Here is a 26005-nt window from a genome sequence, read left to right on the forward strand (position 1 = left end):
AAGTGTGAAGTGCATAAATAAAATTCTAACCCTGAGCAGCTAAGACCATGCAGTGTTGAATAATATAATTTAGAATTATATTACTAAGTTAGGTAATGAAGAGAAAGTCATGGAAAGTAAATAAAGGATCAGCTGAGTAAAGGTCGGAGCTGCATGCAAGGGGCCACAGGCTGTGTCCCATAATCCCCTGCAGGGCCTACACAACTTCGGCTGCCGTGGTATTTAAGAATGAGTGAGAAAGGGTACATTATATAGGTGGTGTCTCGGTAAGTGAGGCGAGTGAATGAATCAGTGAAGATACTAGGCCTGTACCAAGAGTCATGAAGGTTTAGCGACGAAGATCAAAGGGAAGGATGATGCGTATTGAGAGTCACTAGCATTTTTTGGAACGAAGGTTTGCGGGAGAGACGAAGGGAAGGCAAGGTCTAGCCCGTGTCTTCCCTTTACCTTCGAGGAAAAATAGTTTATTTTCCAAATTTGGCGTGGCAAATAGTTGTGGTTCAGTTAAAACAACCTGATAAAATATTTCCCCTAATTGGAAAGTCGTACATTATAGTTGCAGCGAATATGTTTGTCTTGTTTACAACAACAAGACGCGCCTAAGTCTATATACACCAATTCAAGTCATACGCAGGTTTGTGAGAGGAGACACGGCCGAGGCGTGGTTTATGCGTGACACTGCTTGGAGCCAAACTAGAGAATGAAGAAACAGGGTTTTAGAGTAAACGAGGAAAGGCGTACTGATTTAAATCAATCACTTCATCATGCCCCCCATCACACCCCACACCGCCGTTTGTAGTCATTGAAATTACAGTCATGCAATAGCACAATAAAGACATTTTTTTTCGTCAGTGGCTTGCCTGAACGCGCTGTGAAAGAAGGCGAGAATGCACATCCAGAGTGCACATACGGCCCCAACTTTAGCCACCCCTGAACTGGCGGGTATTTTTTTTTTGGCACCAAGTGACGTCATCCCGCTGCTCCGCTCCAAAACCGCCTCCTGCGCGTACCGGTCGCAGTTTTGAAGCAGTGACTTGACTTGGTATATATATATATATATATATATATATATATATATATATATATATATATATATATATATATATATATATATATATATATACACACACACATGGAGGTATTAAGAGTGGAGAGGCACACAGCCCCGAGCGCGCTGTACTGGTGAGTAAAGCCAGTTTTCGTAGTCTCAGCTGTCAAATCGGCCGCCATATTGTTCAAGCCGTGAGGTACGAATACGAGGGTGGAGCGCGCCTAACATGGAGGGCGCTTGCCCTTAGAGTTAGAGTACCGCATCCAAGGAGTACCGTAATGTTTTTATTTTCTCTTCTTACTGTTTTCCAGCACTGTAACATGCAGGCGGATGAAATAAAAATAATTTCGCAATTTATTACTATAAATATACTGTAACAGGTAAGAAGGTACTGTACATGATATCCAAGAAGCGCGGTAATGTATTCATGATCACCAAGAAATGCGGTGAGGACAATTCATCACCAAGATGTGCGGTCTCCTTTACAAATGCAAGTTAGAAAATTGTAAGCGGCAAGCATGTAGTGCCAGTCTGCGTGGTCTGGCCGGCCGCTCATGGGTGTACATACATTTGGCCACTCCTCTCCGACTTTTTTTTTTTTTTTTTTTTTTTTTACGTCTTGGCCTGTTGCGCCGGTAGGCTTCTTCCCGGTGGATCCTGATGGTCGGTCCAAGGTTTCCTCCCGGTGGGTCCTGATGGTCGGCCCAGCCCGTTCTGGCGCAGGCGAGTGTTTATAGTGGCGCCATCTTGCATTGGCTCATGCTGCCCTCCCGGAGCTCATCTTTAATCCTAGAATCTAGAGTCCGGGTTGATGGGTGGTCTTCTGGACAGCATGTGGGTAGTTTTAAGCCACTCGGCGGCGGCTGAAAAGTCCCAGCTTGGTGGCACCGGTCGGAGATTGAACTCGCGTCCTCCTGAACGCGGGGCCGTCTTGCTATCCGTTCAGGAATATGGCCGACTGACAGTTTAGTGGCTTCAAACCGCGAGACTCCAGTGGAACGCCAGCACTCGTCGAGCGAGCAACTCTCCTGGCCTTTGAGCCAGCTTATAGACTGTTGAGTTGCTCGCTCGGCTCCGGCTACGGGTGCAAGATGCACCCGTGCCCCCCGACCGCTGGGCAGGGCCTCATGGCCTAACGCCCAGCAACTCTGCCGGGCTCCTCCATACCCCATCATGCCAACGTGCATGTAAAAATCAAACAACAACAACAACGCGAGACTCCACGCCCCCCCCCTGTATATATATATATATATATATATATATAGAGTATAAATGGGCAGGAGATTTTCTCGTAAACATGTTTCATTAAAAGTGATTGTCAGTTCAGCGTTGATTATTTTCTTTAAGATGTTCTCTTTTTGTCTAAGGAGTGTCTTATTCTCTTTAGGGAGTTTGTTGATGGTATCCCCGTAGGGTATCATCTGCGTAGCCAGATCGCGATTTCGGGTCCTGGACCCTTCTTCAGTGGCGTTGGGAGTGAGTGTGTCCATCTCAAGGTGTGAGAGGAGAATGACTGGGTGTCCGCGCGGGGCTGCCTTTATACGGCTGGCTCCCCGGGGTTCCTCGCTGCCTCGGCTCCTGATTGGCTGAGCGTTGCCTGCTGGACACCTTTCCTCATGCTTGGAAGAGCCAGCAGATCTTGTTGTTGGATGTTAAGATTTGGCTCCATATCCTTGATGTATAACGCTTCTAAGATGGGCAGGCGTCTGTAGTCGTTGCATGTTGTAATTATTTCGGTATTTTCTTCCAGAGTTTTTCTTGTAAGTTTCGTCTTATGTACTTGCTCAGTGTGGGTCTTGGGCGCTCCTGATGCAAGGTGATAGCTGAGTCGTCTGCTTAATCTCAGTGTCGTCATGCCGATATAGGTTGATTGAAGGGCTGCACATAAACCTTGGTTGCAAGTGAACCTATATACAACATGTGACTGTTGAGTATTCTTTTTGTCGACTGCTGGGCTGTTTCGTAGTAGGAGATGGCTGGTCTTCTTACTTCTGTAGTAGATGGTGAGGCTTATTTTCTTTTCTGGGTTGGTGGGAGTGACGTTTTCTTGACGATTTGGCGCATTATACGCTCGTCTTCTTTGTAATTTGTGGAGAAGTGTGCTTTATAGTAGAGTTTGATGGGCTCGTTCTTCTCCGCCGTGTCTTCTTTTCACAGTACCATTTGTCCACGGTCTTCTTAACTTGCTTTTCAATGTCGTTGGTGTTGAATCCGTTGCTGAGGAGTACATTGGTTGATCTGCTTATTTCTCCATGAACTTCTTTCCACGTGCTGCAGTGGGTGATAGCTCTTCTGATGTAGGCGGCAATGGTAGAGTCTTTGTATCGCTGAGGGCACTCGCTTCTACCGTTGAGACACTGGCCATTGTTCGTCGGTTTTACGTAGACGTTTGTGGAGAAGTTTTCTTGGTTCTGGGTGACGAGTACGTCCAGGAACGGCATTTTCCCCTCGGCGCTTCTTTCTATTGTGAACTTAAGTCCTGAGATCTCTTGTAGGCAGGTACGTATGTCTTCCATGTCTTCTTCGTTCTTCGTTTTGATGAAGATGTCATCGATGTATCGGCAGTAGATGTCCGGCTTGTTTATTGTTTTGAAAACTTCATCTTCAATGCAGCCCATGAAGAAATTTGATAGAAGCACTCCCAATGGAGAGCCCATAGCGACTCCATCGATTTGCTGGTATTTTTGACCCCGTGGACAGGTGAACGGTGCTTCTTTCGTGCAGCATTGAAGTAGGCCACGTAGAGCTGCTTCTGGGATGTCTAGCGGTGGGGTGCTGTCGTCATGGTACACTCGCTGAGCGATGTAGTTGATGGTGCGTTCAACAGTTCAACAGTGTCTCAACGGTAGAAGCGAGTGCCCTCAGCGATACAAAGACTCTACCATTGCCGCCTACATCAGAAGAGCTATCACCCACTGCAGCACGTGGAAAGAAGTTCATGGAGAAATAAGCAGATCAACCAATGTACTCCTCAGCAACGGATTCAACACCAACGACATTGAAAAGCAAGTTAAGAAGACCGTGGACAAATGGTACTGTGAAAAAGAAGACACGGCGGAGAAGAACGAGCCCATCAAACTCTACTATAAAGCACACTTCTCCACAAATTACAAAGAAGACGAGCGTATAATGCGCCAAATCGTCAAGAAAAACGTCACTCCCACCAACCCAGAAAAGAAAATAAGCCTCACCATCTACTACAGAAGTAAGAAGACCAGCCATCTCCTACTACGAAACAGCCCAGCAGTCGACAAAAAGAATACTCAACAGTCACATGTTGTATATAGGTTCACTTGCAACCAAGGGAACTGTGCAGCCCTTCAATCAACCTATATCGGCATGACGACACTGAGATTAAGCAGACGACTCAGCTATCACCTTGCATCAGGAGCGCCCAAGACCCACACTGAGCAAGTACATAAGACGAAACTTACAAGAAAAACTCTGGAAGAAAATACCGAGATAATTACAACATGCAACGACTACAGACGCCTGCCCATCTTAGAAGCGTTATACATCAAGGATATGGAGCCAAATCTTAACATCCAACAACAAGATCTGCTGGCTCTTCCAAGCATGAGGAAGGTGTCAGCAGGCAACGCTCAGCCAATCAGGAGCCGAGGCAGCGAGGAACCCCAGGAGCCAGCCGTATAAAGGCAGCCCCGCGCGGACACCCAGTCATTCTCCTCTCACACCTTGAGATGGACACACTCACTCCCAACGCCACTGAAGAAGGGTCCAGGACCCGAAATCGCGATCTGGCTACGCAGATGATACCCTACGGGGATACCATCAACAAACTCCAAACAGAGAATAAGACACTCATGAGACAAAGAGAACATCTTAAAGAAAATAATCAACGCTGAACTGACAATCACTTTTAATGAAACATGTTTACGAGAAAATCTCCTGCCCATTTATACTCTAAATATTCCCAGTGATGGGGCAGTCAATAAAGGCAGAAAACGCCATCAGAGACCCAGCGATGAAGAAAGAAAGGAGTTCATGAAAAAACGGATCAAGGAGCTCAAGACAACTATATCGGAACTGGAAACACAGTACCAGCAGGTTGAAGAAAGATGGGTTGCGATAAACATAGACGCTGCATTAAAAGAGAACTTAGACATTGCACTCAGAGAAACCTTAGACCAACATCGTAACACTACCATCAAAGCTAACCAAAAGAAGCTTGTCAACCTGAACGGTGGAACAATCAAACACCAGAGACCCAGTAAAGGATACATCAATCTCACGGACAAGACACTCACTCCCGACCAAGAAGAACTACTGAACTTTGGTCTTAATTGCCACATCCTCTCTAAACCAAGTAAACACCAGAAGAGAGTGGAGTGTGAAATACTTCTCGACGTTGCAAATCTAAGAAAGGAGAAGTCATCGTCAAGCCGACCTTCAAACAAGAGATAATTGCCGAATCTTCAAAACAAGAGGAAACTTCAACAGTAAACTCATTGAACCAAGACACACCGAAGCCGCGAAGCAGTTAAAGGCGGACCATAACATCATCATCAGGAAAGCCGACAAGTCCGCTGCCTACGTGATTATGAACAAAACAGAATACCTGGAGAAAATTGACACTATTCTGGCGGACGAAAGAAAATTTGTGAAAATCAGCAAAGACCCTACGGAAGCCCTTAAGAAAAAGCTGAACAAATTCATCACCATGAGCAACATCAACAGCGAGACCATCAAAATCAACAAGGTCTCTGGTGAATATGGTATGGGCTACTGCTATGGCACCGTGAAGACACATAAACCAGGAAACAAACTCCGGCCCATCATATCACAAATCCCGACACCGACTTATAATATCGCGAAGAAACTCTGTAAGATCCTTACACCATACGTCCCAACAACATATAGCCTGAACTCAGCAACAGACTTCCTCGACATCCTGAAGAGCAACAACTCAAGGGGAATCATCGCTTCACTGGACGTTGAGTCACTCTTCACGAATGTCCCTGTTGAACGCACCATCAACTACATCGCTCAGCGAGTGTACCATGACGACAGCACCCCACCGCTAGACATCCCAGAAGCAGCTCTACGTGGCCTACTTCAATGCTGCACGAAAGAAGCACCGTTCACCTGTCCACGGGGTCAAAAATACCAGCAAATCGATGGAGTCGCTATGGGCTCTCCATTGGGAGTGCTTCTATCAAATTTCTTCATGGGCTGCATTGAAGATGAAGTTTTCAAAACAATAAACAAGCCGGACATCTACTGCCGATACATCGATGACATCTTCATCAAAACGAAGAACGAAGAAGACATGGAAGACATACGTACCTGCCTACAAGAGATCTCAGGACTTAAGTTCACAATAGAAAGAAGCGCCGAGGGGAAAATGCCGTTCCTGGACGTACTCGTCACCCAGAACCAAGAAAACTTCTCCACAAACGTCTACGTAAAACCGACGAACAATGGCCAGTGTCTCAACGGTAGAAGCGAGTGCCCTCAGCGATACAAAGACTCTACCATTGCCGCCTACATCAGAAGAGCTATCACCCACTGCAGCACGTGGAAAGAAGTTCATGGAGAAATAAGCAGATCAACCAATGTACTCCTCAGCAACGGATTCAACACCAACGACATTGAAAAGCAAGTTAAGAAGACCGTGGACAAATGGTACTGTGAAAAAGAAGACACGGCGGAGAAGAACGAGCCCATCAAACTCTACTATAAAGCACACTTCTCCACAAATTACAAAGAAGACGAGCGTATAATGCGCCAAATCGTCAAGAAAAACGTCACTCCCACCAACCCAGAAAAGAAAATAAGCCTCACCATCTACTACAGAAGTAAGAAGACCAGCCATCTCCTACTACGAAACAGCCCAGCAGTCGACAAAAAGAATACTCAACAGTCACATGTTGTATATAGGTTCACTTGCAACCAAGGGAACTGTGCAGCCCTTCAATCAACCTATATCGGCATGACGACACTGAGATTAAGCAGACGACTCAGCTATCACCTTGCATCAGGAGCGCCCAAGACCCACACTGAGCAAGTACATAAGACGAAACTTACAAGAAAAACTCTGGAAGAAAATACCGAGATAATTACAACATGCAACGACTACAGACGCCTGCCCATCTTAGAAGCGTTATACATCAAGGATATGGAGCCAAATCTTAACATCCAACAACAAGATCTGCTGGCTCTTCCAAGCATGAGGAAAGGTGTCCAGCAGGCAACGCTCAGCCAATCAGGAGCCGAGGCAGCGAGGAACCCCGGGGAGCCAGCCGTATAAAGGCAGCCCCGCGCGGACACCCAGTCATTCTCCTCTCACACCTTGAGATGGACACACTCACTCCCAACGCCACTGAAGAAGGGTCCAGGACCCGAAATCGCGATCTGGCTACGCAGATGATACCCTACGGGGATACCATCAACAAACTCCCTAAAGAGAATAAGACACTCCTTAGACAAAAAGAGAACATCTTAAAGAAAATAATCAACGCTGAACTGACAATCACTTTTAATGAAACATATATATATATATATATATAGAGAGAGAGAGAGAGAGAGAGAGAGAGACTTAGAACACGCGCCTTCAAAGCACCGAGAAACCAGCCAGGCGGAAACCTTCGTAGATCACATTCTCGAACGATCTATGTTTTTTTCAAATTCTTTGATTGATAGCTCATTTCGATTAAGACATCTGGCTTTGCAAGTGCAAATAAAGGGTATCAATATTTTACTGCATGTAAATAACGATTAATAATGGAAAAAAAAACATGAAATAGTAAATAATAACTATTGAATGGTAGGCTATTTCGAATATTAGGCTCTCCATGTTATTTACATGCAACACATAAAAATTCCTTATGTATAGACACTTGCAGAGTCGTATGTCACTTTATGTACCTGAATGAGCTGAAATATGAGTATCTGAAAGGCTATAGATAGTTCGAGTATGATCGGGGGCCGGATTCACAAAGCGTTAGTGCGTAGTTTTGTGGCTCAACAACAAAATTGCGATTCACAAAGCTCCGCGGTAAATAACTACCAACTATTTGATGACGTCACGAGTTAGCGCGCGGATCCACAAAGCTTTTCGTCGCGCTGTGTGGCACTAAATTTGTTGTTAAGTAACTACTGCCTCGGAGGTGTGGTAAACGCTAACATTATCATATTTACATATAAATGCTTATAAATCGTGTTTTTCAACCACGAGGATGCTACGTTTGATGGGCATTGGGCAATCTTGGTCTTGACCTTGACTTTCAGGACCGTATACCTACTTACAAGTAGAAATAAATGTTGATTAATTTCTGTCAGTCATATTATGTTTTAGTATAGTTATTCTTACACCGAAAACAAAAATATATTTACATTAAATTCACACCTCACCCTTCCTCCCTCACCTCACCTAGATGAATGAAATGAATTTGAGAGTTGCTCAGTTGATACAAATACAGCTGGAGATTTCAATGTAATAGTTAACAGTTTTAAAGACAGAGAAAGCAGAAGGTGAATGAATCACAAGTGCTCACGAGTAGTATTGTGGAGCGACAACATTGGATTGCAAAAGACTTCATCAGAACCTAACTAGGAATAAAATATGCAAGGTCCCTCCCGACCTGTAACTACTCTAAGTAGTATAAGTAGAGAGAGAGAGAGAGAGAGAGAGAGAGAGAGAGAGAGAGAGAGAGAGAAAAGGAAGGAGAGAAGAGAAAAGGAAGGAGAGAAACATGGAAACATGGAAACATGGAAACGCAGGCAACAGAAAGCCTATTGGCTCATTACGAGGTTGCCCGCTTTGGTGATTTAATCTGCTCGACAGCCTGGGGCCTGGGGAGCAGATGAAAGCACCTCGACATTGAGGAGTAGATGAAAGCACCTCGATATTGAGGAGCAGATGAAAGCAACTCAATATTCAGTTTACTCCCGACGCAGCGAAGTGACGGTCGATTCTATATTTGAAGGAGTTGATAGTATTCGCATTTACTACTTCTGAAGGAAGATTGTTCCAGTGACGGATGACTCGGTTTGAAAAGAAACTCCTTCCGATGTCTGTGTTACATCGACTAGACTGAATGGGTAAACCGTTATTTCTAGTTCTTAGGTTGGTTTGCAATTCAAAGAAATTGGAGTAATCGACGTTATTGATTTTTTCAGATACTTGAAGACTTGAATCATATCTCCTCGTAGGCGTCTTTTCTCTAATGTAAAGAGATTGAGTCGCTTGAGTCGTTCCTCGTACGGTTGAGCCCTTAAGGTTGGTATCATTTTCGTGGCGCGTCGCTGAATCCTTTCCAGTAAATCAATGTCTTTTCTGTAATTAGGAGACCAGAACTGTACTGCATGCTCGAGATGTGGTCTTACCATGGAATTATACAAAGATAGCATCACGTCTGGCGTTTTACACTCGAAGTTCCTCGCTATGAACCCGGGAATATTGTTGGCTTTGTTATATGCTTTTTTAGTGATTCGCGTGTTTCAGATCACTGCTGATAGTGACCCCAAGATCCTTTTCCTCCTGCATCGCTTGCAGAGGTTTCACATTCATGATGCATGTGAGGTTACTATTTCTGGACCCAATGTGCATGACTTTGCATTTGTCAACATTAAAGGACATTTGCCATTTTTCCGACCATACGATAACGTGATTAAGGTCTTTCTGAATGATTTCGTAGTCGGTCTTTGTGAGGGCCTTACCACCCACCTTGGTGTCATCAGCAAATTTCGATAGTGTGGATTTCAGCCCTGATTCTAGGTCGTTGATATATGATAAAGAGAATGGGTCCAAGCACTGACCCTTGAGGCACTCCACTAGTGACTGGAAGCCAATCGGAAGGCTGTCCGTTGAGTAGCACTCGTTGTTTTCTGTCGGTAAGCCAATCTCTTTCCCACGCGATCAAATTGGCTCCAATGCCCGCCGAGTGCAGTTTCTTAAGGAGTCGCTCGTGCGGTACTTTGTCGAAGGCTTTCTGAAAGTCCAGGTATATAACATCACCGGGGATGTGATCATCCCATTTCTTATATATACCTTGGAAGAAGTCTAATAGATTTGTTAAGCAGGAGCGCTTGTTTCTGAAGCCATGCTGGGTGCCGGAGATTACATTATTGTCTTCTAGAAACTTGACAAGTTTGTCTCTAATAATCTTTTCGAGTATTTTTCCTGCCACTGATGTCAAACTTATGGGCCTGTAGTTTAATGAAACGCTTTTGTCTCCTTTTTTGAAAATTGGTGTTACGTTCGCCATCTTCCAGTCTTCCGGGACCTTTTTCAATTGAACAGTGGTTGAATATGTTAGTGAGTGGCTGAAGTATTTGTTGTTTAAGCTCTTTTAATAACCGCGGGGACAAACCGTCAGGTCCTGTTGACTTGTTCGTGTCGAGTTAATCCAAATACTCTTTCACTTCTTGGTCGCATATTGAGTCAATTTTCAGGGGCGTGATTCCCCTCGGCGGGTCAGGGTTCTCGGGCATGGTTTCGATGTCCTCGACTGTGAATACGGATGCGAAGTTACTGTTGAGGATTCTGGCCATCTCTTTGCTGTCCTGAGTTACAGCTCCAGTCTCGTCTGTCAGGGGACCAATATTGGATTTTACTTTCTTTTTCGATCTGATGTATGTGAAGAATTTTTTTGAGTTTGTCTTGATGTCACGCGCTATTTGTTTTTCGTAGTTGCGTTTACTACTCCGAATAAGGGTGCGACAAGCTCTGCGGCTGTTGTGGTACTGAGTACGGGCTTCGGCCGTGTCATTCTCTTTCATTAGGTTATAATTCCTTTTTTTTAAGTTTACCGCCCTTTTTATTTCTCTGGTCATCCACGGTGGATCTACGGCACCATTTACTCGCCTGGGTTTCGTCGGCACTGTAGCCTTTTCTACTCCCAAAAGCTTATCTTTGAAGTTGTTCCACACGTTGTCGATTGTATTGTCGGTTAGGTGAAGTTGGTCCCAGGTCGCAGAGGGAAGCAGCTCACGGGCTAGGTTGAAATTTGCTTTTATGTAGTCTGGTATCACTGACGGATTGTCTATGAGTTTGTGACTTATGTTGACATTGAAACGGATTATGTGGTGATCGCAACCGTTAATTTTTTCACCAACTTCACAGTTGCGAATGAGGTCGGGGTCGCTTACTAATACCAGATCCAGCAGATTGTTTTCTCTTGTTGGTTGAGTTACAACTTGAGTGAGGAACGAATCCTCCACCATTTCTATAAGCCTGTTACCCTCTTGATCTCCAGTCAATTGTCCCCAGTCAATGTTAGGGCAATTAAAGTCCCCAATTATTATTGCTTCTTTACTTTGTGTTAAAGAGTGAAGCTCTTCGTACAGGGCAGTGTCATCGGCTGCCTGTTGTTTTGGAGGCCTGTATACGGTCGCAAGTGTTAGTTTCTTATTATTCGCAGTTATTTCCACATAGACGGAGTCGTAATTCTCTGCGTCCTGTTTGTCTATTTTTATGGCAGGGAGCGTACTTTTTACGTAGCAAATTACTCCTCCTCCTTTCTTGTGCATTCGATTTTTTTGGAAGCTTTCGTACCCGGGAAATGACAGTTCAGATACTAGATGTGCAGAGTTGGCCCAAGTCTCTGTGATGGCTACCACATCTGGTTTCTCAGTTGCAATATACGCCCTAATTTCGTCCTTTTTGGGTAATAGACTGCGTGCATTTGTGTACAAAATAGAAATGTGACTACTGGTTTGGCGAAATCGAGCGAGAGCTATCTATAAACTACTATAAATAAACACTCAATGAAGCTACATATAAAAATTCAAAGTAGTACAATAAAGTGGAGAGAGAGAGAGGAGAGGAGAGACCGGAGAGGAGAGGAGAGGCGAGGCGAGGCTAGAGCGACGTCATTTAGGTGGGAGGAGCAGTCGAACCAGCCGTCCAATCAGGGTAGAGTCAGACGTGCGACGGGCTACCTGTGCAGCAGGAAAATAGCTCCAGCTTACCCGTTCTAGTACCCCCTCTGGTTCATGAGCACGAGTCCACTTCGTGAGCTTTTGTTCACGGATGGGGCATGCTGCACCAAAAGCATCCCCGTGAAATACCGGCTTAAATCAATAGTGTGTAGGTATGTTAGTGTGTAGCTAGTGAGTACCTTTGTGAATCCGGGCCCAGACTATACTGACTATACAAGTTGTTTCTTCGTGTCCTTGTATGGTATTTATCGATGCAAATCTTCTGTTTGCGGTTCATATATGATTTTTTTTTTTTTTTTTTTTTGTATACACAAACATTCAAATATACAGTGGTGTTCCACAGGGCTCTGTCCTATCACCCACTCTCTTCCTGTTATTCATCAATGATCTTTCCATAACAAACTGTCCTATCCACTCATACGCTGACGACTCCACTCTGCATTATTCAACTTCTTCCAACAGAAGACCCTCTCAACAGTAATTACATGACTCAAGACTTGAGGCTGCAGAGCGCTTAACCTCGGACCTTGCTATTATTTCCGATTGGGGTAAAAGGAACCTTGTGTCCTTCAATGCCTCAAAAACTCATTTTCTTCACTTATCAACTTGACATAATCTTCCATTACCTCTGATTGACTTCTTACTAACACTCATTAAGTCTTCAAGATACATCGACCATTTTCCCTTTACAGCCTTTTCCTCTCATAACACCCTACCATGCCCTTTCTTTAAATCCAAATTAATTTCTTTCACCCAATTTTCCTTTATTTTGTTGTTCACATTTATTTATTTCTTTTCTCATTTATAAGATTGTCACCCACCATAATGTGTTTAAGACTAGGCTACCCCGCAGGAGGCAGACACCTTGTTTCTTTGAAGTAAGCAGATGCATACTATTGGACAACAATATTGCATGTCACATTCTTATTTGCATAAAGAGCATAAGTAGCTCCATAGAGCGAGCCAAAAATTATTGCAGTTTGTCATCCCTTCCGTTTTCCTGTTATAACCCATTTTCTTATATGAACGTTGGGGACTAGTGTGCGGCGAAGCATGTCGCAGTTCATGTATATACGTTCTAGTGTTGCTTGAGCTTGAATGTTATCTTGATGATAGGGTTTGGGTGAAATTTGTGAATGTGAACTATAATAAATGGGGTTCACAGTTGACTTGCTTCTTGCATGCCTCTGTGCGGGGCACAGCGGCAAGCGAAAGGTGTCCGTGCAACAAGGACACACATGGGACAAGAGAGCCAATCGTGAGGGACGGGGGCGGAGCGAGCGGCGGCCGGTGGCTTGTGAAACGGCGCATTTATCTCGCTCTGAGTAGACTTTAATTTTATGCGTCCGGGAAGCATGCCATGTGCCCATTCAGCCCGAGTTGGCGTTGACGGGCATTGATTCAGTTTCATCAAGTAGTCGGTGGATCCGCAGGAAGTCATACCAGCGTGACCACTTGATCCTATGAAGGCACTTGGTACCAAAGGCATCGACACGCCTCTCCAAGTCACTATTTAGTTTCCATGTCTCACAGCCTTACATTGACAGGAAACACACAAGAAAGATTCGAAACATTGTTAACCTGCATAGATATCAAGAACGCCATATACTCGTGTTGAACGAGTCCATAAAACCGTGGACCAGGCTAGTCCATCGAGTGACTTCCTAGCAAGACCCACCATTGTTATGTTCTACGCCACCAAAGTATTTGAACCTTTTGTTGACCTTAATGCCCTCAACAAATGCATGAACATACTGAACTGTCATCCAGTAGCAGCACTTACCTTGTCTCACTCGCGAATGAACAGCCAGGAATGCCATCCCCGAATTTATGGCTCGACCAGTCCCAGAGTAAAAGCCAATTGTTCAGTAATCCTTCCAGGAATCCCACAGATCCGAAGAATGTCGAAGAGTGCCTCCCGATGCACTGAGTCACATGCCTTCTTGAGATTGACATAGGCTGTTCATTCTTCAAGGACGCTAAGTGCTAGGATCCGGTCAGTTGTTGATTTATTTACATGGCGTGAACCCAGTACTCAAGCCCCTGGAACTTTACCAGATGAGATCAAATTCGCATCAGCAGTAGATGAGTGTGCACTATGCCCTACACACTGAGCAGTGCGATACCACGGTAATTTGCAGTCCTATCGGTCCCCATCCTTTTCCAGATAGGGACCACGATGCAACTCTTTCCCAGTCAGGAAGAATGGCACCGGACTGCCACAGCGCAGACAACGTTGCATGCAACCCAGAGTTTCGTCTGTTGGTGGATCAGCAGCTGCCATTTGCAAACCTGCAGAAGAGAGCTGTCCTCTTGGTCGCTCTGCTGTGTACAGCTTCCCAAAGGTGTTCAAATAGCACTCCCCTGAGATGTGCATTTGGAGCAGGGCTTTTTCAGAGCTCAAAAGGCAAGTCTAAGTTCATCTGCACTAAAACAACCCTTAACATCCTCACCGAGACTTCTGACATACCACGCCTTTTCCCTCCTTAGAATAGTTCTGGTGCTTCGTATGTATCCGTTGAGTCCCCAGCCAGCGTAGCACCACGACTCTCCTCATAGTTTCCTCGAGGAAATTCTGCTCCTAGACCTTTGATGCTCTCCATGTAGTCCTCGGTAGATTTGAGAGCTTCACGAGTGAAAGTATCCCAGAACTCTCCTGGGTCCTCCAGAGTACCAAACAACTCAATCTAATTTGAGACTGCCACTGCACACTCTTGAGCACGCCCCTGGTCCCTCAGTTTCTTAAGATGCATTGTGTTGACAATTGATTTCTTGTCTATTTTAGCGTTAATTTCCGATTAAATTATTATCCTTCTCATTTTGCTATATTACTCACTTTCATGATGACATTACAATTGTTACAGAGTAAAAATACCTATGTATGCACCAATCTCGGGGTGTTGTCTTTTCACGGGACCTACTTCGCTACTCAGAAGGAAGACTGGTGACAGAACTTAAAAACTACAATGTGGCTTCAGTCGCCGTGTGCAACGAAAGGTAGACGGAATTCTCACACCTACACCAACCTTGTTTATTACCTTCAACCGATTAGTATTGCCCAAGACAGTTAAGCTGGCTTAGCTAAATCTGAATGTGAAGCCCTATGTCCCCAACCCCAGAAGGTGCTTCCATTGTCAAGCGTATGGTCACGTCACCCAGACCTGTCGGCGCTTGAAAAACGGCTTCGCAATAATATGTGTGTCATGCGGTATGGATAACCATACCGCACTGGACCTGTGCGTTGTTACCACTGTGGTGAACCTCATCCTGCCTCATCAAAGAATTGTGAGAGCTTCCTCTTTGAGAGGGAAGTGCTCAAAATACGCAACCAGGAAAGGCTAAACAACTTGCCCTTACAAAGATGGCCAACCCCGGAAAGATATATGCCGCTGCCCTCAACGCCCATGCCCATCGCCGTTTTACCACTGCCAAGACTGTTCCTCCCACAACTCCAAGTCTGCCTAAAAAGTCCGCTTCATCTAACGAGACGCCTGATGATGGCCGCAGTGGGCCCCATCGGCAAAAGCACACGCGCAGCGAGGAATCCCTCGAGGACATCCCTCCTGCTAAAGTGCCTTCTGCAGCGCCCGATTCTGGGTCGCTGGAAGAACCCCGGGTGCCGGCTTTAGCCGCCACCCATGCACCACCGGCTGACCCTCAGCCGGTGGCCGCTGCCACTCAAAGTCACGGTGTGAACCTTCCGGCGCCCGTGTCTTCCACCTCCGCACAGTCTGTGCTGGAGGCTCCACCCGTGTCCCGCTCCCTTGCCGCTTTGCCGGAGTGGCGGAAGGTTGGGGGGGTAGGGTGAGTAAGCCGACGGCGGGAGCAAGAGGCCGGGGAAATTTAGGTGTTCCCCGGCCCGTCACATCGGCCCTGGGGCCGATAAATAAAATGCTAGCGCTGGGGTCAACCCTCCAGCGAAAGCCCGGTGCTACTACAAGGAGGTCCCTCTCCGGGGGCGCCCTGAAGAAACATAACTAAAATTCAAGATCTTGCAGTGGAACTGCCGCGGGTTGCGAGGAAGCTGGGAGGAACTCCGAACTCTACCTACTCCCAGCCACAGTGTCTCTGCCTCCAGGAGACACTGTTAGGAGCATACGCTCATCCTCCCCCACGCAATTACAGTGCCATATACTCTCCAGCAGATCCCACACAAGCCCCTTCGGGAGGTACAGTCGACGATAGAGAGTAGTGTCACGGTTTTTCAGAATGTTTAGCCTGGTGGCGGTATCTGGCAACTATACCACGGTGGCGCATTCACTGGCAATGTTAGTGACGCGTATCAGTGTTTACTGTGTATATGTGACCATTACATTATAATATTGTATAATATTATATTATATTATAATATAATGTAGTTATAAATATACCAGATTACATGAATTCAATTTAGAAATGCGATAATGAATGTCTTCTACATGATGATGATGATGACAAGGTAAAACATCACGAAGTCTGAAACACTTTTTCTTATTAAACTTTGAAAATACCGTGTGCAATGCTGTCCTTCACAGAGGCAGGCAGTGAGGTTGAGTGTCTGTTTAACTCGCAGCCTTATTTCCCGTCACTATAAAGCCTCAAAGGCAATTCAGATCATTAAAAATCTAAAATAATTTCTCCGTGAAGATTACGTAATATTTAAGTATAAATACGTGTGTGTGTGTGTGTGTGTGTTGAGTGCGAGCGCGGCGCATCGCTGACTAGCTGACCCCTTAGCTTGTCGCTGATGGACATTATATCCCGTCCCCACCCAGCCTCTCTCTCTCTCTCTCTCTCTCTCTCTCTCTCTCTCTCTCTCCTATTCTTTCAGGTATTAAAAATTATACGTTTTCACAGCCACTGACGTGACAGCTCAACTGCAGTGCCTGCAGACATAAGGGCTTTAATAGAATACCGCTGCTCCAGCGTCGTTTCACCTCTGCGCTCCATGGCCGCGCCGTCAAAGCCCGCGGTCGACGACGTCATCATGTGAACGTTTATATCCTATTATTACGTATAAAATTTGTAATAAAGAACAAGATCTCGGCTGTCAGGGATTTTTTTTTTAGTTAAAAGGCATAACAATCTCCCCTAATAAGTGCAGTATATTTTTAAATGTATCATAGTTTGATAAACAACTTAGAATTGCTCTTGACTAAATTTGACCGAATCTAAAAGCTCGTATCAAATTGTAGCGACAGAGCCTAAAGCAACAATATTTATTAAGCGTTAGCGACGGGCACTTTTGATAAATATCTATCTTAAAATTATGTAGAGTGCACCTGTGGCCACCGATCACCACAACAGTACGATTTCGATAGGATATAATAATTTTCATGTCGCGTGGAGGGGTTGCCAGATGTCGCTTTCTGAACGAAACTTACTGGACAGTGTGACACTACTCTCTATAGCCGATTGTACGTGTCTCCTCATCTCCAACGACATAGAACACACTCCGCTCTCACTTAACACTCCATTACAGACTACTGCTGCTCAAATCCACTTTACACGTACCTATACTATATGCACCCTGTATATCCCACCCAGTACACCAGTCAGTCAGCAAAACCTCCTGACACTGGTACGCCAATTGCCCTCACCCTTCCTCAGTCTCACGTTGACCTTCCAGTCAGTCTCACGTTGACCTTCCAGACCTAGTGAACACAGTTATTATCTTATTTACGTAAGTGATTTCTCAGTATAATAATATAGGCACGTGTTTTGTCTTGGTGGGTAGAAATAACCGCGCCTTTTTTTTCCGAGACACACCCTTTTCCCCGGGGAGTTGACCTGACTGCAACCTGACAGCAGCTGCTGGTTTGTTTTCCTAGATACACGTTTTTCCCAAGAGATTTGACCTGACGACCTCACCGCAGCTGCGGACTTTTGTTATTGTCCTAACGCGCCCAATTATTTTCGTCTTGCCTCGCCCATGTCTTCACCATGCCGTCCCTCAAGTGCTGTTCCGGGTGTGGCCTATGCATGGCCAAGCAGTACTTTCTTTCCAAGGACGTTCGTAGGTTCTGCGTTAAGACTCAGAAGGATGATCAGAGGATCATAGAGTTACAGAATAGGGTTACGACTCTCGCCGCCCACGAAGACTTATTAGTTAGTACAGCTGCAACAAGCCCCGCCTCCTCCTCTTCCCCTTCCTCTTCCTCTTCCTCTTCTTCCTCGTCCTCCTCCCCTCCATCACCGGCTTTGGTATTCTCTTCTCCCACACAGCAGCCCCTCCCATCCTCCTCCTCGACCGTTTCCACTCTCCCCTCTTCCCACCCCTCCTTCTCCTCTCCTCCTCCTCCTCCCCCCCTTCCTCTTCCCAACCCCCTCCTCCTCCTCTTTCTCCTCCTCTCCCTCTTTCTCCTCCTCGTCCTCCGCCTCCTCGTTCGTCCCTCCCTCCCACACCTGTCCCTCACCTTCCCTTTCCCCCTCTTCCTCCTCCCTCTCCTCGTCCGTTCCTACCTCCCTCCCCTCACCCTCCCTTTCTCTTCCTCCTCCTTCCTCTTCCTTCTCCCCCTCCTCCTCCCCATCCTCCTCCTCCTCCCCAACATCCTCCTCCGTTCCTCCCTCCCCCCCCCCTCACCCTCCCTTTCTCCTCCTTCCTCTTCCTTCTCACCCTCCTCCTCCCCAACATCCTCCTCTTCCTCTCCCTCTTCCTTCTCCTCGCCTTCCTCTTCCGTCCCCCCTCTCCCCTCTTCCCCCCCCTCCTCCTCCTCCTTCTCTTCTCCCTTAAGTGAATTATTATTAGAAACAAGTAGCAGTTCCGAGACAGTAATTGTTGGGGACTTTAACTTGCCAGTGAAAAGATGGGGTGAACCGTTGAACTGTCATACAGGGCTCGACCTGTAAACAAATTTACTAGAAAGTGATTTACATCAACACGTTCAAGAACCGACTCGTGAAAATAATATACTTGACCTTATCTTTTCAACGACACCTGATCTAGTTAACGAAGTAAATGTTGCTCCAATTTTTAGTTCTAGCGATCACCGAACAATTACATTCAGCATCAATATGAAAGAAAGTAAAGTAACTCCTAGTAAAGAAAAGGTGCCTGATTATCAGAGAGCGAATTTCGTAAGACTCCGATCAATTCTAAATAATTCTGACTGGACTGAAATCTCGGCGGAAACAGATATTGATAAATCTTGGGGGGGCCTTCATCACAATATTGAACAATGCCATAAGCATATGCGTACCCTATCGTAACAGACGTTCAGCTTTTAAGAAACCCAAATGGTGGAATAACGAAATTCAAAATAGCCTATCTCTTAAAAAACGCGTATACAGTAGATACATATCAACTCAGAGTGAGGCTGACAAACTAGAGTTGGATAGAATTCGCCGCGAAACCAAGAAATTAATAAAACGAAGCAAGAAAAATCTTGAAGAATATATAGCGGAAACGAGTAAATCTAATCCTAAATAATTTTTTAGCTATGTATATAATAAAAAGTCACTCACTGGTGGTATCGGACCGCTTGTTAATGATAATGGTAACCACACGAACGATGAAAATGAAATGGCTACAATCCTAAATAACTTTTTCGCATCCGTATTTACCGACGAAGATTGTTTATCACCTCAACCGCCGGAGGTTAGAAGGACCGAAAAGATGTTAAGTGGCGTGCTCATCGTAGAAAGTGACATTTTACGCACAATTGAAAAGATTAAAGTAAGCAAAGCTCCTGGTCCGGACAAAATAACCCCTAGGGTCTTAAAAGAAATCAAACATCAAATTTGTAAACCGCTCTCCATCATATTCAATAAATCTTTAACAGCTGGAAAAGTTCCGTCGGATTGGAAACTTGCAAATGTCACACCAATTTTCAAAAAGGGGGACAAGTCTCATCCAGGAAACTATCGACCAATTAGCCTGACATCGATTGTTTGTAAGTTAATGGAGACTATCATTCGCGACAATATGGTGAAATTCTTCGAAGAAAATAATATGATAAATAATTCGCAACATGGCTTCCGTAGTAAACGTTCGTGTTTAACTAGCTTACTTGATTTTTTTCATTATATTTTTGAGGTGTTCGATGAAAGCAGATCAGTAGATATCATATATCTGGATTTTCAAAAGGCATTTGATAAGGTCCCCCACCAACGATTGCTCAGCAAACTATTGGCGCACGGTATCTCGGGTAACATTCACAACTGGCTTGTGGACTGGCTCTCTGAGCAGAAACAGAGAGTAGTTCTAAACGGTGTTACATCTAACTGGCTCGACGTCAGAAGCGGCGTACCTCAAGGATCAGTGCTTGGCCCCATGCTCTTCTTAATTTATGTTAATGATATCGATGATGGGCTCACTTGCAAAGTATCAAAATTTGCTAATGACACAAAAATTGCAAGTAAAGTAACTGCGACACTCGACGAAGAAGCTTTACAATCAGATCTAGATCGACTTGCACGTTGGGCCAATCAATGGCAAATGAAATTTAACGTTGACAAATGTAAAGTGTTGCACATCGGAAAAAATAACAATCACGTTCGGTACGTAATGAATGGCCAACAACTTTCTGCAGTAAGTAAAGAAAAGGATCTTGGAATCACTATATCAAGCGATTTAAAGCCCGGTCAGTATTGTTCAGAGGTAGTTAAAACTGCAAACAAATTGGTTGGCCTCATCGGACGAGTCTAATAATAAATCGGAAAAAAAGTAATATTAAAACTGTATAATTCGTTGGTTCGACCCCGTCTAGAGTACTGTGTACAGTTTTGGTCTCCCTACTACAGAAAAGACATGGAAAAGTTAGAACGGGTTCAACGAAGAGTAACAAAGATGATTCCTAGGTTGAGAAATTTATCATATGAACAAAGGCTTAAAGAAGTAAATTTATTCAGTCTATCAAAACGAAGAATGCGAGGCGATCTAATATAAGTGTTTAAAATGTTTAAAGGATTCAGTGATATTAATGCGGAAGATTACTTTACAATTGATCGATCAAATAGAACAAGAAGAAATCACAATATGAAGATAAGTGGTAAAAGATTCTCATCGCACGAAGCTAAACACTTCTTCTTCAATCGAGTTGTTAATGTTTGGAATTCTCTACTCTGTGATGTCGTTGATAGTACAACAGTTACGACCTTCAAGAATAGATTAGACAAGTGTTTTGAATCCAACCAGCAACTAAGATATTACTCATTGTCGTAATAACGTTAAGTTCTTTCGAATACTGGTGTCCTTGTCCGCTTTTATCGCCCGGTTAGTGGTAGCAGTAATGGTAGTTCTTTCCTCTTTCCTACATAATTTCCATGCAGTTTTTCCATGCTGCATGGTTCTTTTTCCTTTTCCTGCCAGCTTTGGCTGGAGGGATGGGGGAGTGGGGAGGAGCCTTCGCCTTTGCTGCCCTTCATCTTCCACCTTTGATGAGATAGTTAGTGTACCTTGTCACAAACAGCCTCGTAAGGACCAGCAGGTCTGCTGTTGTTTGTTCTTCCTTTGTGTTCCTTTGTGTTCTCCTCGTCCTCCTCCTCCTCCTCGTTCGTCCCTCCCTCCCACACCTGTCCCTCACCTTCCCTTTCCCCCTCTTCCTCCTCCCTCTTCTCGTCCGTTCCTCCCTCCCCCCCTCATCCTCCCTTTCTCCTCCTCCTTCCTCTTCCTCCTCCCCATCCTCCTCCTCCTCCTCCCCATCCTCCTCCTCCCCAACATCCTCCTCTTCCTCTCCCTCTTCCTTCTCCTCCCCCTTCTCCTCCTCCTCCTCTCCACTTTCCACCTCTTCCACAGTTTCTCCTCATTCTTCACAGCAGGTCCCTCCCCTCCCTTCCCACTCTCCCCTCCCCCCTTCACCCACCCCTCCTTCTGGCCGCCGGGTGCTTGTTGTTGGTGATAGTCAGGTGCGTTATATTGACAGGTATTTTTGCTCCAAGGATAAGAACAGGACGAGGCAGGGGCAGGGGTGGGCCATATATCAGACAGGATTGAGGCGTGTATGGCAAGCGAGGGATCGAACCCCATTGTCTTTCTCAGCTGTGGCGGAAACGACGTTTCCCGTGTGCCAAGCGAGGACCTTCTCCGGCATTTTAGGGAATTGTTAGGTAGGACAAGAGACGCTGGTGGGTCGCCAGTAGTGTGTGGCGTCCTGCCAAGGAGGGGCGTTGGCGATGTATAGCTGTCCAGGGCGATAGTAGTAAACAGCAAACTTGCTGAGCACTGTAAGCGTAATGGGTGGCTGTTCGTCGACAATTGGGACCTCTTCTTTGGCAACGACGCCCTCTACGCCCGTGACGGGATACACTTGACGTTCAAGGGTGTTGAGGCTCTCTCAGATTCCCTTGAGCGAGCACTTAGTACCCTGAGGGATTTTTTAGTATAGACGAGGGGGGGAGGAATAATGAGAGAGGACATCTAACTCATAATACAACCAGGCAACTTAGAAGTAATTATAGGGGAGTAACAGAGGGCTGGCTAAGAATCTTCTATACTAACAGCAGGAGCCTCAGAAACAAGATAGACTTACTAAGGGGTGAAGCTTGTTCAGAAAATTTTGACATAATAGCAATCACTGAGACATGGATAGACACTGCCAATAGAAATTTTAGATAGGAATTTAAAATAACGGGTTATCAGATGTTTCACAAAGACAGAAGGGGCAGAAATGGAGGTGGAGTTGCGCTATATGTTAAAGACTCACTTAAATGTTTAGTTAACAATTCAGTCAAAACTAACATGGATTCAGAATCAGTTTGGGTGGACGTTTACAAAGGGAAAGAAAAACTATCTCTAGGAGTTCTGTACAGGCCACCCAACCTTAACAGGCAGGACACGAGTATATTACTACAAGAGATTGGCAGGGCGAGTAGGAGTGAAAATGTCTGCGTAATGGGAGACTTTAATTATAGGAATATAGACTGGGAAGACCTAGTGGGTGACCTGGAAGCCGAGGACTTTCTTGAAGTTATACAAGATAATTTCCTTAAGCAGATAGTTACTGAGCCTACCAGAGGAGATAACATATTAGACTTAGTCCTAACTAATAATGGAAACTTGCTACATGAGTTGGAGGTGGGCGTAGAGTTAGGAAATAGTGACCGCAGAACGGTTCGTTTTAGCTTAGACTGGGCGGTAACCCGCGAACCAAACCCAGTGTTAGTGCCATATTTTAGAAGAGCAAATTACGAGGGGCTTCGAAGACATCTTGAAGGGGTAAACTGGGATAATTTAGGGATTCATGAGGGACAGAACTGTGGGTTGGAGAGCCAGGAGAACCAGGTAGAAATGTCTTACAATAATTTAGTTAGAGTAATAGTAGAGGGGCAAGGACAGCATATACCACAGCGAACACTTAAAAAATAAAATAATGACCCTAAGTGGATGACTCGTGGACTAAAACACGGGATAGGGTTAAAGAAGGGAATTTAACAGAAAATAAAGAATGGTGAAATACATCTCAGGGGCCGGTATGTCGAACTATCTAGATTAGTGAAGAAAAACACCAGGATAGCAAAAAGGAATTATGAGATCAAAGTAGCAAATGAGGCGAAAAGCAATCCTAAGGGCTTCTTTCAGATGTGTAGAACAAAAACAAGGGAGAAAATTGGACCGCTGAAAACAAACACAGGGGAGCTAGTAGAAAATTACGAAGATATGAGCACATTGCTGAACGACTACTTCCTTTCAGTATTCACACAAGAGGATCGAACGACTATTCCGGAAAGGATTCAGGTGTACGAGGGCGGGGATGGCGATAAATTGAGAGATATAATCATTACCAGGCAAGTAGTTCAGGATGAGATAGATAAGCTTAAGAAGAATAAGTCGCCAGGTCCTGACGCGATATTTCCGAGGGTATTAAAGGAATTAGGTGATGTACTTAATGACACACTAACCGACATCTTTAAGATGTCAGTAAATACTGGTTATGTGCCCAGCCTATGGAAAGTAGCTAAAGTGACGCCGATTTTAAAAAAGGGGGACAGGTCAGCTGCTTCACACTATCCCCCAATTAGCTTTACATCGGTTATAGGCAAGATGCTGGAGCACCAGGAACATTCGGGAGCATCTAGAGAAACATAGCTTAATTCACGATTCGCAGCATGGGTTCACTAAAAGTAGGTCATGCCTCACCAATCTCCTGTCTTTCTACAATAAAGTATTTGAGGCGGTAGACAGAGATTAAAATTATGATGTAATCTATCTTGATTTTAGTAAAGCGTTTGACAAAGTTCCTCACCAATGACTGTTGCTTAAATTACAGGCTCACGGAGTAGAGGGTAAAGTTTTGAAATGGGTCACGGCGTGGCTTAGCAATAGGAAGCAAAGAGTGCAAATCAATGGTAAAAGATCTAACTGGGGATTTGTTACGAGTGGGGTCCCACAAGGTTCGATATTAGGTCCACTTTTGTTTATTATTTATATCAATGATTTAGATACAGGAATTAGTAGTGATGTCAGTAAGTTTGCAGATGATACCAAGATCAGTTGAGTAATTGAGTCGGATCAGGACGCTAGTATTCTCCAGGATGAACTAAACAGATTGTATGACTGGGCGGATAAATGGCAGATGGAGTTCAATGTAGGAAAGTGCAGTATTCTGAGTGTAGGTAGGAACAACCCCTCTCATAACTATCGCTTAAATGACACTCTCATAAGCAGGTCTGGGTGCGAGAGAGATTTAGGGGTCTTAGTGAGCTCTGATCTCCGTCGAAGGGCACAATGCATTCAAGCTATGTCCTCAAACCGTTCCTATTATTGTCACACCAACACGGGAGAGTAGTTCAGCATCTCTCTAAAGACAGATCTCTTTATCCACACCGGTCTTCGCAATTTTCATTCTGTGGAACATCATCTCTCCAAACACAGGTGGGCTACTGAGCAATCTCTACTCTGTTCCCTCCTACTATCTCTATCCTAGAATTTCAATCCAAAGCTGGATGTTGGCCTTCAAACTAATGCTAATTATGAACTTTACATTTCTGCCCGAAATGTGACTTCTGGCATCTAGCCAAAACACTCATCTATCTACTGGCTGAACTCTCTTCTCAAACTTAAAAACTCCACTTGGACGATTCTCTAATTATATCCTCTCTACTCCCCCCCTCTGACTCCTTTATGCCTGTTATAAAGATTCTTCAAAATGATGTTTTTGCCCAAACTACCCTCCTACGGTTTCTATCCTTGGTAGGTCACTGTTTCTTCCCTAAATCTATTAACAGTGGTGTTCAGGAACTTAACGACTCAAGGCTGTATTTCCGATAATGTTGCCTCTCTTTCTATCTTCTATCGATATCTGCTCTTCTGAACTTCTTCACTCTTTCATCCTCCTTCATCTGTATTTCCTCTAAAAAAAAAAAAGCTAGAAATCGAGCAAATAGGGTACTGGGATTTATTTCAAGGAGCGTAAGCAACAAAAGCGCCGAAGTCTTCCTCAAACTATATTTAGCATTAGTTAGACCTCATCTTGACTATGCGGTTCAGTTCTGGTCACCTTACTATAGAATGGATATCAAAATGTTAGAATCGGTGCAGAGCAGGATGACTAAGATGATTCAGGGGTTGAGAAACTTGCCATACGAGGAAAGACTCAATCAGTTAAACTTGCATTCTCTAGAAAGGCGAATGGTGCGTGGAGACATGATCAAGGTTATAAATGGATGAAGGGCTTTAATAAGGGAGATATTCATAAGGTTTTGTTGGTAAGAGAACCGGGTAAGACACGAAGTAATGGGTTTAAACTGGATAAATTCAGATTCAACAGGGACATAAGCAAAAATTGGTTTACTAACAGGGTGGTGGATGATTGGAATAGGCTTAACAGTCATGTGGTGAGTGCCAATACAAACGTCACATTCAAAAATAATTAGATAAATTCATGGACAGCGATATTAGGTGGGGTTAGATACACGGGAGCTTAGGTTCAAAGGAGATGCATTGTACAGGCCTACCGGCCTCTTGCAGACTCCTACGTTCTTATGTTCTTATGTCAACAGTTGGCGACTTCAACAGTCGCCATACACTATGGGAGGATACAACCAACAACCCAAAAGGAGTCACTGTTGCAATTATAATAGAAGACCTAGACCTCTGCACACTACAATATGCAAACTGACACACGGTCAATT

General features: G+C 44.7%; 1 protein-coding gene across 2 annotated transcripts in view; it reads right to left on the reverse strand.

Annotated features, from left to right (window-relative positions):
- LOC126998692 (reelin-like) overlaps positions 1-26005 on the reverse strand; it is a 438128-nt gene that overhangs the window by 92774 nt on the left and 319349 nt on the right. The gene's annotated exons all lie outside the window — the stretch shown is intronic.

Source organism: Eriocheir sinensis, chromosome 2, assembly GCF_024679095.1.
Source record: "Eriocheir sinensis breed Jianghai 21 chromosome 2, ASM2467909v1, whole genome shotgun sequence".
Lineage (NCBI taxonomy): Eukaryota > Metazoa > Arthropoda > Malacostraca > Decapoda > Varunidae > Eriocheir > Eriocheir sinensis.